This window comes from Durio zibethinus, chromosome 8 (assembly GCF_047325235.1).
Source record: "Durio zibethinus cultivar Kanyao isolate XHJ-2024 chromosome 8, ASM4732523v1, whole genome shotgun sequence".
NCBI classification, from domain to species: Eukaryota; Viridiplantae; Streptophyta; class Magnoliopsida; order Malvales; family Malvaceae; genus Durio; species Durio zibethinus.
In genome coordinates, this window is record NC_143169.1 from 5,816,672 (window position 1) to 5,836,219 (window position 19,548).

A 19,548-nucleotide genomic window follows, 5' to 3' on the forward strand; every position below is an offset into this window, starting at 1 on the left:
TCAAATTTGTATTAAGTCCAAAATGAATATCCAAAATGAATAAGTTCACTTTAAAAATAGCAATTGCACTTTCATTTAAGCTCAAATAAATAATTTTAAAGATGGATTTGGTTTGAGAAATATGAAACCAAGAAAGGTTTGTTTAAACTTTGAAAATCATATTACTTATTTAGTACCAAAATATAAAACTTAAGAACATGTACTAAATAAATCTTTTTCAAAATCTTGATCAAGCTTATTTAGCTTTAATGTTTTGTCATTGCAAAATAAGGATCAATTCAAGGCTAACAATCTCCCCCTTTTTGATATGACAAAACTTAAAGATAAATTTGCTTGAAGAAAAACTTTCTTTGAAACATTTAAGATTTTGAAAGACATGTTGGAAAACTCTCCCTTAAACAATGCATGGCAAAACTCCCCCTTAATTTATGCATCTTAATCGAACACAACTCAATAAACATATGTTAGTCAAATATATCAAATAAGCACAATCAAACATATGCATGTCAAGCACAAGCAAATTTGTCCCTATGATATTTCTCCCCTTTTTTGTCATAGCGAAAAGGTATGAGCATATTAATGAGCAAATAAACATAAAGAGGCATCATTAACAAATATATTCATGAAATATTTCTCCTCTTTTTTGTTTATGCTCTTTATACCAAATGTTTAAACTCCTATATCAATTGTAATAAGCATACAAGAAGAAATATCTCTAGACTCTCTCCTTTTTTTTGTCATTTCAAAAGAAAGAGAGATCAATTCAAGGCATGGGACAAAATGCTTGATACCAATAATATCAAGAATATTTTGAATGCATGTAATCAAGTGTAATATGCACAATGAAGTTCACATACATGTATTCAAGCACAAAAGCATAAGTGTATCCAATTTTAGCATTTTAGCACAAGTCATCAAATTTACTACATGAAATTTATGAGCAAAGGATAATGAATGATATGCAATCTACTCATAAATCATGTTAGGATAAGATGTGCTTAGAACCTAAAACATCAATAGCAATTAAGCATAAATTCATGCACATGCATACAAGCTCATACCAATTGTTATGGATACCAATTGTTAAAGATATGTAATGATAAAGTATAACAATTGTTATCACAAAACAAATCAAGCAAAATTGTATTCTAAAATTTCTCCTCCTTTTCAAAATAAGGATTAATCAATTTAAGGCACACACAATTTTGCATGCAAGGTATAAGCTATATCAAGAATAGGCATATAAACAAGTGTCTATGAAAGTTAAAAAAATTCTTTAACAATTTTGATACAAATTGTTACTAATTGTTAGCAATTTTATTCAACAACTTTCGTAGAGCACACATGCTTCAAGCATATGAAAGATTTATTCAATATATGCATAAATGATAATAGTAATCTTTCATAAGCTATCCTATCCAAACAAGAACACTCATATGTATATAATAAATCATAAGTACTAATGAGCATTGAGGTTCAATTATCATCATGTCATAAGAAAGATTATATAAGCATGATTTTCCAAACATGATGAGCACATATGCTATATCAAAGAAATAATGAAAGCATAATTATTCAATTATAATCAAATTATTTCAATGCATAGCAATGTAATTAATCTAAGCATATGCAAGTAATCAAACATATATTTATTTCAAACAAAATCACACAAGCATATGCAAGAACATTTCAAAACATGTATAGCAATATACCAAAAAAAATGCAAACTTTTAGACACAATATGGTACATGATATCTCAATGGACTCAATCAATGAACATGTTCAAAGAAATCAATCTATTTAACTCATATCCATGTCCAAAGATTCAAACAAATATTCATGCAATAAAAACTATTGATCAAAGCAATCAAGAACTAGGCATGAATATTAATAAAACTGAATTAATCAATCCAAGCTTTTAACAAAGTTAAGACAAATTCTATCAAGTAGCTTAGTGATTAATTTGTGCAAAGTGTTTACAAATTCAAACATGATATCTCATTTTTGCACATATGAAAGTAAGCATTTATGAAATCATGCATTAAACATTATAAATTATAGGCACATAGCATAGATTTAATACAATTACCTCCATCTTTGTCAAGCTATATTATTGTGCTCATCGTGGTTGAGTGAGGCTTTGAAACCTTTATTTCGCATCATTTGAACTAGTCTTTGATGTTCTTAGGCTTGATTTATGAAGATGACTTGCTTTGGTTGTTCCACTTGAAATTCTAAAAATGTAGGTTCATTCATGCTCATTTCAAGTTCTCCTAGCATAGACTTAGAAAAATTTCTTGATAAAGGATTTTCATTAGAAGCACCAAGAAAATCAATTGATAAAAATTATACCAATTGTTAGAAAACAATTCCATATTCTAAGTCATTATAGGCAAAAGAAAATTTATTCACTAAGCACAAGTTGCCAATTGTAAGAGAGATATAATTATAAATTTAAGCTAAAAACCATATATCAAGTTAAGCATCAAATAGCACAAGAATGGCACTAGAGCAAAAGTTCTCGTGTAATGTGCAAAAATCAAACCTTTTAGATCATTCATGAACACAAAATAGACATATTCAGTATTCATTTTTATTCAATAAATCACCAAAGAATATGTCAAAATAAATTTTAGGTCATATAAAAACTAAAAACTCAAGAAAGACATATTTGTCATAAAAAAATTCAAGAAAATTTTAGCACAAAAGCATAAATATGTCTACACAAATGATAGGCCATAATTAACAATGACTTACGCTAAAAATAAGCATCATAAGAAATTCATTTACTTAAGTCATGTTGCAAGCATGTCAAGTAAAGATAAATAATGTTTATCACATAAACATACTCTTGATAAGAACAATAAATGAACCAATAACACATATCATTTACAAGCAAGTAGTTCATCATATTCAAAATCACAAATCAAGAGATATATCAATTGAGCACAAATATCCAAAATATTTCACAAAATTAATAAAATATTTAAGACAAAAATAAGAATATTTCATAAAATATCTTTCACAATCAAGAGATAAACAATTCAAGCATTTTAAACCACAAGCATTAAGGTCAAATTGAATCGATCATCATATGAGCACATATCTTGACCAAAAACATAGATGAACAAAGAATCAATATATATTACTTAAGCACATAAAGTTCATCAATTCATCGACACAAGAGAAGAGATAAATCTTGAATTAATAAGGATAAAGAATTAAATCATATTTCAAGATTATTTTCGTAAGAAGTCAAGAGACGAATAATCAAACATCAATATATATTATTTAAGCACAAGAGGATCATCAATTTCTAAAATCACAAATCAAAAGTTAAAATAATTGAGAATAAAATAATCAAATTTAATAATATTTCATAAGATCCAAACATTATAAACAAGTTAAGCAATTTTAAACATCATGATCATATAAGCATGTTCAACAATCACAAATCAATATGTATAAAAATCACAAAAATAATTTCCATCATGCTAAAATCATTTAAACAAGTATATTTATGCAAAATACCATAGGATAAATTATTCAAAGCTTAATAGGTTTAGGATTTTGATTTTTGCACTTTAAAACTCATTTTTGCTTGAAAAATACCTTAATAAATCTCAAAACTAGTCAAGCTCATTTTTAACCAACTTGAACACCATTCCAACAAATTTCAAATGACAAAACAAAGTTGTTCAAGTGGTCATTTGGCATTAGAAACAAGGAAATCAAAAAGTCAACTCTTAATCCCCATATTTCCTTGAAAAAGGCTATTAAGAAAGGCAAAATGTTTAAACACAAATTTAAGTTCTTCAAACCATTTAGAAAAGTTTTATATCACAATTAATTTCAACAAGCAACTCAAACATACTTAAGACCAAAATAAATGCATATTCAATTCAAGCTCACATTTTTTTTATAAGATTATGCAACATATGTCTTGTTATCAATGTCAACCAAATTTTGCATAATCAATCAAGCATTCAAATTTCATCAAGAATAGGTAACTAAATTCAAATTCTCTTCAAATAAAGTTTAGAGGTTACCCATCTCCATTGTGTGTCTAGAGTATTCAATCTTCAATCTCACATTATGGTTTCTTGCTCTAGCACACCTACAAGAGACAATCTCATTTGATTTTTGGTACCAAAATTGCTTTAGGTCCTTGAGAGTTAGTGAGCAAGTCTCCTGTTCCTTTAGGAACCCATACTTGCCTAATTCTAAATGGGACTTTTCTTTTAATAGGACAAGTATGTATACTATGACCATGAAAATTACAAAAATTGCATTTAATCATTTCGGCACTTAAACTCTTATCTAAAAAATCTTGCTTTTTATTCATCAAAACATCAAATTTCTTTTTCAAATCAAAATTTTCTTTTTCTAAAATTTCATACGTATTTTGAGAGGTTTCAAAATCTATTTTCAATTTTTCATTTTTTTTCTAAAATATTTTTTGCATTCATTAAAAACTCATTCTCTACATTCAACTTTGAAATCATTTTCTTATATTTCCTCTTCATTGATTCATATTCAAGACATAGCTCATTATAAGCATCTTGCAATTCATCAAAAGCTTATGAATTTGAATCAATAGAATTAGAGGTTACCTTCGAATCTTCAAAAGCCATGAGACATGATGCATTTTGATTGGATTGTTGTATTTCATGTATTTCATCCAATTTCTCCCATATCTCATTTGAGGTTGGACACTTTGATACCAAGTTAAATTTATGGGAGTAAAGAGCTCCATATAGTACGCACTTGGCCTTGGCATCATCCATCACTTGCTTCATGTAGTTACATCATTTGAATGAATTCCAAGCCCTTTTTTAGCCATATTCCAAGCTCTAAAATCTTGGGCCATTATGAACATATTCATCCTTCTTTTCCATTCACAAAATTCAAATTTATCAAGCATAAGAGCTTTAAGGACTTTCTCACCATCTTGGAACCAAAATTGAGCCATAGGATCTTTACTTAAGGTGGTTAAACCTATAAAAAAAAAGACCAAAGCTCTGATACCAATTGTTAGCTTTTTAAGTGAGATGGTGATCCAAGAATGAGGGTGAATTGGATTTCTCCAAATTTTTTCCAAACAATGATTTCAATATAGTTGAATGGAAATTAAAACAATAAGCACTTTTGATGAAAATATAATGCAAATAATAACAATTAATGAACCTAAAATCAAATATAAACAATAATAAATTGTAAGGAGATAGGGGTAGAGAAATCAAACACACTTATTTATAAAGGTTCGGTCCTTCTCCATAAGGCACCTACATCCTCTCTTCTTGGTTGTCTACACCAAGACTTCAATCCATTATTCTTGAATTAAAAATTACAACCTATCTTTTTTTTTTCTAAGGATTAAGATAAAAACCTCTACCCTTTGTATTATTATACCCAATCTCACTACAAAGCTCTCAAGAGGATACCTCACCTTTTGTTCTCTTCCACCCTTGTATATCAAAGATAATTTTATAAACAAGAGAACAACCTCTCTAAGGCTAAGTGTTTGCTAAGTTTAAGTACAAGAAGATGATGAATGAATAACAAAAATAATTTGGATATAATAAATACAAAGATATAGACTTTGAAGCTCTTAAAACTCTTGATTATTTGAGAGAATGAAAACATGGCTTGTTGGCTCTTGCTCTCTTGATTAATCAATCTTCTTGGCATGTTGGAGTGCCCAATTTATAGAGAAATTGAAGGAGTAGCTATTAGGGATGCTTGGGAGAAGAAAATAGCTGTTGAAAGCATGAAAAAATAGCCGTTGGTGTGATTCTGCCCAGACCCAATTGATCTTTTCCTTGAGGGGATTGATTGGTTCAAGTTTTATGCCATTTCATGCTTAAAAAATATGACCCGATCGATCCATTCCATGAGGGGATAAATCCTGTTAATGGCTGGGTGGTTGTCTCTTATTTTACACTCTAGTTACTAATTTAATCATATCTTGAGTTATATAAATCCAAATCACAAACTTCTTGAAGATTTAGAGACTAGACTTAAAGGGATTTCTATCCAAAATTCATCACCAAATTATTGAGTATGAATTATAGTGAATTTTCAAAGTTACCCCTTGTGTAGTTTTTTTTAACAACTGCAGAGTGTCTAGTAAAAATTCAAAATATTTGCTTAGAAATTTTGGATTTGGATTTTGTTTAATCCATTAGAAAGTAGACTCAAAGAGCTTTCCAACCATATAAAATTCAAATATTAAAAATTTGTGAATTAATACAGAAAAATAAAATAAGTTCAATGTTGGAAAACTTTGTTCTTGTAAAACAACTTTCTTAGGTCAATCTATTTCTCAAAACCAATATTATGAAAATTGTATTAAGTCCAAAATGAATAAGTTCACTTTAAAAACAACAATTAGACTTTTGTTTAAGCTCAAATAAATAATCTTTAAAGATAGATTTGGTTTGAGAAATATGAAACCAAGAAAGGCTTGTTTAAACTTTGAAAATCATATTATTTATTTAGTACCAAAATATAAAACTTAAGAACATGTACTAAATAAATCTTTTTCAAAATCTTGATCAAGCTTATTTAGCTTTAATGTTTTGTCATTGCAAAATAAGGATCAATTCAAGGCTAACAAACATGAACATGAAATATAGAAAAATGATCTCTAAGTTGAAACTAGAAAATGAACTCTTGACTAAAACAAAGGATGACTTAGAAAAGGAAATTGAGCTCTTAAAGTTGAATGTCAATGATTTGACTAAGAAAAATGAAAATTTCCATAACTCATTTTCTAGATTTTATATGGGACATCAAAAGCTAAATGACACGCTTGAAACACAAAGAGCATTCTTTGATAAAGATGGATTTGGCTATAATGGTGGCAACAAGGAGACTCTTTTAAAGAATTTCCTTGTTAAGCCAAATGATTCATCTAGCATATGTGTATTGTCATAAATTGGGTCATTCTATACAATATTGTTTCTTGAAGAAAATCACTTATAAAAGTAAGCTCATTAGGAGAGTGTGGCTCATTAGGAGAGTGTGGCTCATTAGGAGAGTGTGGATTCCAAAAGGAGTTAGCACATCTCAAGATGAGATTACTAAAATGAAATGGATTCCAAAAGGCATAAAATTGTTATTACTAACACTTAAGGACCCAAGAAAGTTTGGTTACCCAAAACAAAAATTTAATTGTGTTTTTGTAGGTGGATGAACATTTCTACAAAGAAAATTCAAGCAAAAACAATCCATGGTACCTTGATAATGGAGTCTCAAAACACATGACTGGAGACAAGACTCTTTTTAAGGACTTAAAAGCTAAAAATGGAGGAGATGTTACATTTGGTGATAACTTTAAAGGCCAAATTGAAGGGATTGGCTCCATTGGTAACAAATTTTCTACTACTATTGAAAATGTTTTACTTGTAAAAGGACTCAAACATAACTTACTTACTATTAGTCAATTATGTGACAAAGGACTTAGAGTTGTGTTTGAATCGATGTGCTGTCAAGTGATTGATATCAAAACTAACAAATTGTTTTTGTTGGACATTGTCAAGAAAATATTTATGTAGTGCATCTAGATAATCTTTCCTTTAAAAATGTTTGTTTTATGGCTCAAAAAGACAATGAGGCTTGGTGGAAAACAATATGGGTTTGTTATTATTGATGATTTTACTAGATTCACATGTGTTCTCTTTTTACATTCAAAGAATGAAGCTTTGGAAAAATTCATCACTTTTAGAAAGCAAATACAAAATGAGAAAGGCTATTCAATTTCTAGTATTAGAAGTGATCATGAAAAAGAATTTGAAAATCTTGGCTTTAATGTGTTGTGTAGTGAAAATGGTATTAGCCATAATTTTTCTACTCCTAGAACTCCTCAACAAAATGGGATAGTAGAAAGGAAAAATAGAACTTTAGAAGAAATGGCTAGAACGATGCTTTGTGAAAATAATTTACCTAGATATTTTTGGACGGAAGCCATAAATACCTCTTGTTATATTATAAATAGAGCTATGATTAGGCCAATTTTGAAAAACACTCTGTATGAACTTTTTAAAGGAAAAAGGCCTAACATAAGTTATTTTCATCATTTCGGTTACAAATGTTTTGTTTTGAACAATGGAAAGATGATCTTGGAAATTTTGATGGAAAAAGTGATGAAGGGATTTTCCTATGATACTCTTTGAATTCAAAAGCCTATAAAGTCTTTAATAAAAGAACATTAGTTGTTGAAGAGTCTATACATATTAGCTTTGATGAATGAAATCCATCTTCAATAAAGGTGCCTCTTCATGATGTTGATGTAGGTATACTTCAAGAAAATATCAATGATGCATCACTTGACATTGAGGAGAACATACAAAAAGAAGATGATAAGTTTCTAGAGAAGCCACAACATATAGAGAAAGAATCAAATCACCATAGAGAAAGGAGATATGTCAAAGATAGTGAGATTATTGGTGATGCAACTCAAAGGGTAAGAACTAGATCTTCTTATAATGCGTATAATTATGTTACTTTCCTATCTCATATTAAACCCAAGAATATAGATGAAGCTTTAGGAGATGATCATTGGATATTGGCCATGCAAGAGGAATTGAACAAATTTGAAAGAAAGCAAGTGTGAAATCTTGTACCTAGGCCTAGTGATCATCCTACTATAGGCACCAATGGGTTTTTAGGAAAAAAATGGATGAGCATTGTAATGTTAGTAGAAACAAAGCTAGGTTGGTAGCTCAAGGGTATAGTCAAGAAGAAGGAATTGATTATGATGAAACCTATGCCCCTATTGCAAGGTTAGAAGCCATTAGAATGTTGCTTGTATTTGCATGTTTCAAAAATTTCAAGCTTTTTCAAATGGATGTCAAGAGTGCTTTCTAAATGGTTTTATAAATGAAGAGGTGTATGTAGAGCAACTCCTGGTTTTGAAAATCTTAAATTTTCAAATAATGTTTATAAATTGACGAAAGCTTTATATGGTTTAAAACAAGCTCCTAGAGCTTGGTATGAAAGATTGTCAAAATTTTTAATTGAAAATGGTTTTAATAGAAGGAAGGTTGATATAAAACAAAAGGAAAAAACATTCTCATAGTGCAAGTTTATGTTGATGATATTGTTTTTGGTGCTACTAATGAAATTCTTTGTCAAGAATTTGCTAAGACTATGTAAGGTGAATTTGAAATGAACATGATGGGCGAACTTACATTCTTCTTGGGATTACAAGTAAAGCAAACAAAAGATGGTACCTTCATAATCAAGCTAAATACATCAAGGATTTGCTCATAAGGTTTGGATTGGAAGAATTAAAGCCTTGCTCAACACCTATGTGCACTTCAACAAAACTTGATAAAGATGAAAGGGGTAAATGTGTTGACTCTAAATTATATAGGTCTATGATTGGTTCATTGCTATATCTTACTGCAAGTAGATCGGATATAATGATTAGTGTATGTTTGTGTACTAGATTTCAATTATCACCTAGAGAATCATATTTATCTACTATCAAAAGAATTTTTAGATACCTTAAGGACACCCTTAATTTAGGACTATGGTATCCAAAGGTTCATCTTTTACTTTACATGCCTATTCTGATGTAGATTTTGGTGGTTGCAAAATTGATAGAAAAAACACTTCTGGTACTTGTCAATTGTTTGGAATAGAAAAAACACTGATGGTACTTGCAATTGTTTGGAAATATGCTTATATCATGGTTTTCCAAGAAACAAAATAGTGTTGCTCAATCCATAACCGAAGTCGAATATGTAGTAGTCGATAGTTGTTATGCTCAAGTTTTATGGATTAAGCAGCAATTGGAGGATTTTAGAATTTCCATGGATCATATTCCCATTAAATGTGATAATACTAGTGCCATTAATCTCACCAAAAATCCAATTCAACATTCCAGAACTAGGCATATTGAAATTAGGCATCACTTTATTAGAGATCATGTTGAAAAAGGTGATATTATGCTTGAATATGTTGATACCTTGCATCAATTAGCTGATATTTTCATAAAACCTCATGATAAGGATAGATTTTATGCAATTAGAGATGAACTTGGCATGATGAATGCTCTTTGAAATGAATTTCTTGATGGTATGATGAATGTTGCTACATTGATTGATCAAATGTATGCTTATCTTAATATATATTTTTTAATCTTATGTATGATTGTATGATGCATATTTGAATGTTCATGTTGCATGGTTTTTAATTTTAAAAAAAAATGCTACAACTAAAATTGATCAATCCCCCTTGGACTACATCGATTGGTTTGTCATTCAGTAGCTAAATTAAGGGAAAACATTAAGGAACCGATCGATTCCCCTTGGACCAGATCGATCAGCTCTCCATCCAGTAGCCAAGTGGCATAGAAAATGTGAGGAACTGATAGGTCCCCCTTTTGGACCTGATCGATCGATCTAATGCAAAACTATGCACAATCAATCCCCCTTTATAATCGATCGATCGGGTCATGAAAAATTGATACTATGCACACCATTTTAGCCTTTCAAAATTAGGTCCCTTCTCTTCCTTAGTCGATCATTCTAGCTCTTCATCTGTTCTTCTTTTTCTTTAAACACCTTCTCTTCAAACCCTAGAAATTCTTGCTCTATTTTTTCTCAAAATTGATCTCTCTTAACCAAAATATTTTGCAAATTGCTTTATTTCTACTTGGTTTCTTATAAAAATCATCAATTCACACAAAAATCTTCACTCATTCTTCTCACTCTAGAAAATTGATCCCCCTTTTGAAACTACCACATTCATTCAATCTTCTTGTGTCTCTCAAATATATTCTACTACCTATCATCTACAATCACCAATTTATTCATCAATTTCACATAAGCTTACCTATTTCAATCGCATTATTTTCATGGCTCCAAAGACAAGGAAGAATCCTCCGAATGAGGCTTTTAGCTCATCAATAGAGCCTTCATTCAATCAAAATTTTGCCAATCCTGATGCCAAGGAAATATATGAGACACATTTTGCTCATAGAGAAGTTAAGCATGGAAAGGTAATCTTTCTTGAATTCCTGCAATCTATAGAGTTCCCTTATTTACATGCATTTGAGATATTTGGATGGATGAATTACTTGTGCATGGATAGACTTTTGTTTGAGAATCTAGTTAAGGTGTTCTATAGTAATGCCACTTGTATTGAAATTAAAGGGTCATATAGATATTATCCTGATAGATTTAGAACCTATGTGATGGGCAAATAAATTATAGTTAGCAAGCAATTGTTAGCTAAAGCATTCATGCTAGATGATGAGGGAGACACCAACACTAGGTGTGACATGTTGGAAGTAGTTTAAGATATATTTAGAAATGACAATTTAAGAGTTGCTTCTACTCAAGCCACTAAGTTGTCAATGCATGATAGGCGGTTACACCTTATTATCATTCATGTATTGGCACCTTTTAGCACTCAATAATCAACCATTAGGAAGCAAGATTACTGGTGGATGTATAAAAACAAACATCAAGAAAAACCCAATTTGGTGCATTTTATTTTTAGTGATATAATGACGGTAGTGCAAAATAGAGACTACACCTTAGTTTATGGGTTTACAATCAATAATCTTTTGAGGAAATTGAACATTAATACTAGAAGAGATAAAGAGATAGTGTTCAATAATCCATTTAGTGTTCTTGGTGCTCATACTCTGCATAGTATGAGATATATTCAAAATGTAGTAGGTTTATGGGTTAGAAAAAATAATATTAGGGCTGTGCAAGAAGAGAGGGAAGAGCATGAAATTTTAGATATCCCTGATGCATTTCAAGGAGAACCTTCTACCGTACCATTTAATACCGAAGAAGCTTTAGAAATGCTTATACTTCAAATGAACAATCTACATTCAGTGGTTAGGATTATGAATTCTCGATTGAAAAACATGGAAGAGATTCAAAATGAGCTAGTTTCCTAAGTTCACCAAGTTAAAGCTAATATCGAACAAATCAAGTCTACACAATAGCAAATAGGGCAGCACTTCCCTCATTCTCCATCTCCTCCTCAATGATCCTTGCTAGTGCCATTCCTCATATGTTTTCCCACATCTTTTTTATGTTGTAAATTTTTCCTTAAAAATACTTTGCATTATGGTTTGTTATCAAACTTTGGTATTTGATGTTTGTATTAATGAAATCTATATTTCATTTTCATTATGATATTTGCTATATCACTTTGAAATTTGGCTTATGAAATTGTGGCTTGTGATATAGGTATATTGCTTGATGATTGGTATATTGCTTGACATTGAGATTGGTATGAACTGAAGTTGTCAAATTGAGTTGGTATGGCCTTGAATTGATTGCCATCCCCCTTTGATTAACTTCATCCTTTTTGCTATGACAAAAAAGAGGAAAGCAAATGGTATGAAAAATTTTTATTTGATTGATTATCTTGGTGGTACGCAAAATTTTTACTAGGAAATGGTATGAAAAATTTTTATTTGATTGATGATCTTGGTGGCATGCAAAATTTTTATTTCATTGATGATCATTGATGGTATGCAAAATTCCTACTTAATGATATTGACATTGTTCTTGTTCTTAGTTGTTTCAAAATCTCTTAAAATTTCTTTATGCTTATATTCAGGATAAGCTTGTTTTTCAAATGGAAAAATGTTTTAAGCAAAATTTTCACTAGGTTTTGTCATATCAAAAAGGGGGAGATTATTGGCCTTGAATTGATTAAAAGTTTTGAATTGACAAAACAAAAATTTGCCTAACTTGAATCAAACTCTCCTAATCTTAAATTGAACAATTTTCCAGCCTTCTATCTTGCCAAAATTCATTTAAGAACTGAAACAAAGCAAATTTTCAAAAAAAAATGGATTAAGGCATGTTTTGGATAGAAGGGATCGATCCTTTCCCTTACCTGATCGATCCCCTCCCTTACCTGATCGATCCCCTTGCCAAAGGGATCGATCCATTTTTCTTCCAAAAGCTAAACTCGTGGAATTTTAGCAAGAACCAATCGATCCCCTCCCTGTAAGGATCAATTGGTTGAGGTTTTAAGCTGACCTGATCAATCTTTCCCTTAAAAAGATCAATTTTTTTTTACACAGAATGCTATCCTCATTTAAAAATCCATCAAAGGGATCGATCCCTCCACATAGGGGATCGATCACCTAAGTATGGGATCGATCCTTCCCTTAAAGGTTCGATCTATTTTTTACCCAAAAAGCAAAATGAGTTTGAAAATCAATAAAAAAGATCAATCTCCCCACATTGGGGATCGATCACCCAATTAATGGATCAATCAGATTTGTTACCTGATTGATCGGGTAAGCTTTTTAAGGCACGAATTTGGGCTTTCTCATAACTGGCCCAATCAATCCCCTATATGAGAAGATCAATCCTTTGATGCCTAAAAAGTCCCAACGACTATTTTTTTGTCTGATATTTTGTAGGTTTGAAGCATTACATGCAAGGAAACAGCTATCAACTCCTTCCTACATATAAATGAAGGCCTCCATTGCAAATCAATAATATATATAGCTAAGAGAACTTATTGCCTTCACCAACCATCTTGTTCAAGCATTCAAACCAGTTCAAAAGAAAGAAAAGTACAAAAAATCCTTCTTGTATTAGTTTTTCTCTAAATTCTCTTATCAATATTGCTTTATACTTCAAGCTAGCAAACATCCAACCTTAGAGACGTCTTTTAAGTTTGCATAACACTTCAAAAACTTTGCATTATGAGATTGTGAGCTTAAAGGGAAGGATAACCCTTAAGAGTTTGTGGTGTTGATTGTGTAAAGCTTTAAGAAGCTAGGTTATATCTTTCAACACATAGTGGATTGAACTCCTCAGCGTGTAAGGCTAAGGGAGAGGATGTAGGTACCTAAAGAAAGGATCGAATCTCTATAAATCTTGGTGTCTAATTTTTTATCTCTATCTCTTGTTTACTCTCATTTATTGTGTTCATTTGCTTAGATAAATTGTTTTACAAAATTTATGCTTATTAAGTATTGATTTTTTGAAAATTTTATTATCAACCAATTCACCCCCTCTTGGTTTATTTCAAGTCCTTGAGCTAACAATGGTTAATTATATTATCATTATAAAATGCATATGAACTAAACTAAACACCAAATGGTGTGTATAAACTAAACTAAACCTAATGCATTAAGAATTCAAACAACACAAACACAAAATCATATACAACCATTGCAAAACATAGGATGAAGACATTAGAACATCAAGAACACTTGAGTCAACAAAAAAGATTCCAAGGGAAGGGAAGGAAGGTTTCGATCCTACCATGAAAAGAAGTAGGCCAAAAGCTTCCATAGGGTTTCTCATGGATTCTCTTGGCTTTGTTTTCCAAAGAAGAGCATTTACAATTTAAATCATCATGTCAAAAACTTTATGATCATTAGAAAATCCATTCCTTTCAACTACCATGGACATGGTAGGAAAAAAAATGAATGGTCATGTGGAAGGTAGAAAAAATAATTATAGAGAAGGTTCTCTTCCATTTGAATGTTTCAAGTAGAAAACAAACACAAGTATAAACAAACATTTTATGAAAGGAAAACAAAAAAGGGAAACTACCTAATTTTTTGGCAACTTTTTGTTCCCATTTTTTCCCTATGTTGTGGCCATAAAAATGGTGGAGAAAAGAATGGCCAAAGTTAGGAAGAGAGAGAAAAGAGAGTGTTTTTTGCAACCAAGTGTGATGAGAAAAACAAATGTCCTCATTTTGGATCTCATAACATCCAAGGGTTGACACCAACATGTCACTTTCACCTTTTTTACTTTTAATGGGGACTATTGGATGATATCTCATCCAAGGGTGGATTTTTTTTTTTTTGCATTTTCCTTTAAAGCTTAATGAGGAAGGCTTTGACTTTTAGCCATTGGATTAAGGTACCCTAAGATCTAAGGGATTATATCACTCCCTACAAATTCTTTTATCTTATATGGGATATTCATGTGAAAAGATAATTTCGCCCTTCTTAAGCAACTTAGGCTATTTCGCTTCTTCCTCTTAGATTTCTTTCTGATGTGGAGAAATGATAATGGGAGCCTCTAAACCTAAATTTGTGCCCACATCCCAAATCCTATTTGTTTTGACCAAGTTTATAGGAACACTTTTAAAGCTCGTTTTGACTTTTATGGTACGTTTGGAGTCAAACTTTGATTTTTAAGATCCCAAATCAATTTTTTGTTATTTCTAAGCCTTAATAATCCCAATTGATACAAATTTTGAGAGTTGACCCTAATTTGACTAAGTTGGGCCTAGTTTTGATTGAAGGTTATTTGGTCTAAAGATTCAAGTTTTGATCAAAATTAAAGTTTTTCCTTTAAATTTCCTCAAAAACCGTTATTATGACTACATTTGGCCATATTGACCCAAGTTTAACTCGAGTTTGACTAAGGGGTATTTTGTCAAAAAATAAGGTTTTTATCAAGTCAGAGGTTTTGCACTAAGTTATTTAAGAAACTTATGGTTTGGCTAAGTTTGATCAAATTGGCATAAGTTTGCCAGAGTTGACCAAGATTAACCCTATTTTAACTTTTAAGTTTCAAATTTGATTAGTACATGCCTGGACAAAATCAAATGTCCAAGGCCCTATTTAGATGTAACTAAACCTCCAATGAGGTACAATTAACACCAAAAAAATCAACAGTTGTATCCAAATGATATCTTAGTAAGACATGGTGCACTACAAGAAAAGCTTGTTTTAGTGAGGATTTTAATGAGAGTTGCACATTGAACCTTATTAAAAACTCTTATGAAATGAAGGCCATCAATAGTCTTCATTGGAATAAATTTTTAGTGAGTAGCAAGTTTTGACATTCATTAAATGTTTTTTTTTTTTTGTGAATCACATACAACCTTCACTAAGTTAGTATTTTAGGTGAGGATCCAAAATTAACCTTTACGAAAATATTTCACTTATATATTATTTTATTGAATATTTGAACAATTGTTAATGGAATAATGTAATGGAAAGATAAAAATGGAACCAAAATTGAAGATCCAAAAAAAAAAATAATTTTGAGATTAGAAACTAAAGAAAAAAATAAATTCACCCTTTAGGAGATTTTGGATTAAAATGCTAGTCCGACATCTATTAATATAAAATTAAAAGCCCAGAGTCTTTGTTTATAGTCGAATATAGCTAGAAAAAAGATTTAAAAATTAACAAAACACAAAGCAATTTGATGCAGTGCTTTATGTTGTAGGTACACACTAACGCTCTTCCTTTTCAAATACAGTGTAGCAACTTTCTTAACCAAAACCCAATTCTTGTTTTCAATTTATTTTCTAAGCCCAAAATTTATTAATATAAAATTCACACTCTAATTTTAATTATAAGCCTAGACCATATTATAATTTGACATCTCAATTCCAATTTCTTTTAGATCCAAAACTAAGCTTCAAAGCTAAAAAAATGAAATTAAAAAACAAAAAAAGATAAGGTTGGTTCAATGAAGTGGGTAACTTATACCTTTTAGGAATGAAGTAAGGAACTTATATTACAATGCCATTTCTACGTAGTTCTTTGTTCAAAGAAGAGTGTTTTTCTTTAAAAACCACCTTAGTTCCAATTTCTAATTCTTTGTTCGTTTCTTATTTAGGTAAATCTTTTACCTTTGCTTTTATTTTACTACTAATTCATTAATCTATTTATTTTGATGTTGTATTGATGATGGAGCAAAGATATAGGGTTTAAAAGTTTCTAGAATGTTTATCTTTGCCTTTATTTTACTTTGTTCCATTGATTTATGTATTTGGATGTTATTTGGAATTCAAATAAATGATTAAAAAATTGGATTAGGATTAATTCTACCTAGGCTAGACATTCAACTACAATATTATGATATGAGGAAGTTGGTTATGGATTTCACGTCATGGAAGGATATGGATAAGCTTGTTGCTACTTTGGGGTTTGATGATAAAATAGGAAGTTTGTGCTCTTCTTTTCAAAAGGTAGTTTTAAGGTTCTTTCTCTCTTTTTTTTTTTTTTTTGTCAAACGTCTTTTGTTAATGTGGTTTTATTTTTGCTTTTAGTTTGCTTAGGATAATAAATCTGTGAAAATATATATGTTTTGAGATTAAATTATTTATGGTTAGGTAATAGATATTCAACATCGTTAGAAGCTTTGTATTTCAAATTGCACTTTTTCAATGCATCCCAACAATTTGGTAGTGTAGGATTGCTTTGCGTCCTTCATGGAGATTAAATGGACTATTTCATTTTGTATCATGAGTGATTTGTTTATATTAAACATTCTAATTGGGATAATAGTTGGGGATTGAATCCACTAATACAAATAGAATTTTGAAAATTTTAATTGGTGGTAGTTTATTGGATTTGCTAAAAGCAATTTTCAAGTATTCATTTGTGATGACTTCTTGACTTTTCAAATTTATTGTTTAGATGGTGGATTTACAGTGCAATGCCTTGCAAATGGTCAATTTGACCAGACACTAAAAGCATGTTCACACCATGTTATTGTGTTAACTACCTTTAACTTTGAAAAGTGTCTATATTTAATCAATATTTATACAAGATATCTAAATTTGCATTTGTGCAGGTCTTTTTCTAACCTAGCTAAACATGGTCTTTTTTTTATTTTGATGTCCTTTTTTATTTTTTAATTCCTTTAATTTATTTTTATTTCAAGATAAAAAAAATAATTTATTGCCACTTTTTAGTGTTGCCCATCATCATCACCATCATCATCACTGTTGCTTGCGCTTACTAAGAAAGGATGTTGACTTCTGTTAGAGAATTGTTGGGAACTTAGCTGCATACATTGATCCTTCTTCAACTGGTAAGTTCAATTTTTTTAGATTATGATTTGTTATTACTCTTTATTTTCATAATACTGTTCATATTAAAGGTAATATCCATGTACATAATACTTTAAATAATTTATATTCTTTTATTATTTTCACAATATTGAATATTAAAATAATGTCATGTGGTTTTTTTTATTATGTTCATTTTTTATGTGATTAGATGTGAATGAGATTTACTTTTTAGATTTGATGATGTTATTTTGGTATTATGTGCATAGAGAACCAAAACCTTAAAGAATACATAAGATATTGAAATGTATACTCATGACATCAGTTAATCCAATTCTAGCTAAAACCAAGCTTTGTTAGGTTTTAGGAACATAATTATCAATATTGCTGCTAAAATAGTAGCCCTTTTATTGCCTAAAAATTTGTAAACTAAAACACAAAGAAGCAGTTCTAAAATTAATTAGTCTAATTATGTCTTTTTAATGTTCGAATTAAAAATGCAGCTTCATCTCAACAATGAATAAATATTGGATGAAGGAGTCAACTTTGAGTTATAGGTACTTAGATGGTGTAGAAGAATTTATTAATTTTGCATTTGCACTTCCCTCTAATAAAAAGATAATCCATTGCCATTGTGTTGATTGCGATAATGCCTATTTTAAAAGTCGTGAAGAGGTGTAATTTGATTTAGTTAGCAAAAGGAATAGTCCAAAGTTATCAACATTGGTATTGTCATGGAGAAGAAGTGGGTGTAATAAATGATTTCTTTTTGAAGAGTTTGGTGTAGAGGATGATATGTTTGGATTATTAAGTGAAGGTTTAAGGATGTCACACATAGATGGTGGGATGTTTGATCAATCAAACACTTTTAAAGAGCCAAATGATAAAACAAAGAGATTTTTTAGGTTGTTAAAAGATTCAAAAAAGATGCTTTTATCTAAGGTGCACTAAGTATTCAAAATCTCATTTTTTGTGAAGTTATTGCACATTAAGTGTTTATATGGTTGGAGTAACAATTCTATAAGTATTCCACTAGAGTTTATGAGAGATATTTTTCCTAATGCCAAAGAAAATATCCTTGAGTCTTATTATAAGAGGAGAAAGTGTTTGAAAGACTTAAGACTTGACTATGAGAAGATTGATATATGTTGTAATAATTGCATGTTGTTTTGGAAAGAGAATGCAAATTTTGATTAGTGATTAGAATGTGGTGAATCTAGATGGAAGTCAAATACAAAGATTGAAATGAATGATGTATCCTCTCTTCCTTCCAAAAAAATTTTTGTAAAATGTTTTTGCTACTTTTTGTCAGCACCAATACTTCAGAGATTATTTATGTTGTTTAAAACGGCTGCTAATATAATATGGCATAAAGAGAAACTTGTGAAGGATAGGGTAGCAAGGCATCCAACTAAGGTTTTTTCTAGGAGAAAATTTGATGAGATGCATCAATCATTTTCATTAGAACCTCACAATGTAAGGTTAGGGTTGGAAACAGATGGATTTAATCTTTTTTGGAAGTATGAGCATTAGACATAGCACGTGGTCGATAATAGTTTTTCCTTATAATTTACCATTATGGATGTATTTTTTTTTATTTTTTGTTCATTACAAATAGTATTTTTTTTACTAATTTCATCCATTCACTTTCATAATAAATCTTTGATTTTTTTTCTTTATTGTTTGTTATATTCATTATTTTCAACATCAATTAGAAAAAGAACTAGAGTGACTTGACAACGTGATCTTGTGAGAATGGTTAGTCATGAAAAGTTA

At 30.2% G+C, this 19,548-nt stretch overlaps 1 long non-coding RNA gene across 10 annotated transcripts in view; it reads left to right on the forward strand.

Moving 5' to 3' along the window:
* Positions 1 to 19,548, forward strand: part of LOC111278772 (uncharacterized) — an 85,951-nt gene that overhangs the window by 36,965 nt on the left and 29,438 nt on the right. For 9 of the 10 annotated variants that reach the window (XR_016344003.1, XR_016344008.1, XR_016344006.1 and 6 more), the window contains exon 2: positions 17,677 to 17,795. This is a non-coding gene — a long non-coding RNA (uncharacterized LOC111278772). Of the gene's footprint in view, positions 1 to 12,221; positions 12,294 to 17,676; positions 17,796 to 19,548 lie in introns of all 10 variants that reach the window. The other variant, XR_016344004.1, reaches the window with a different exon arrangement.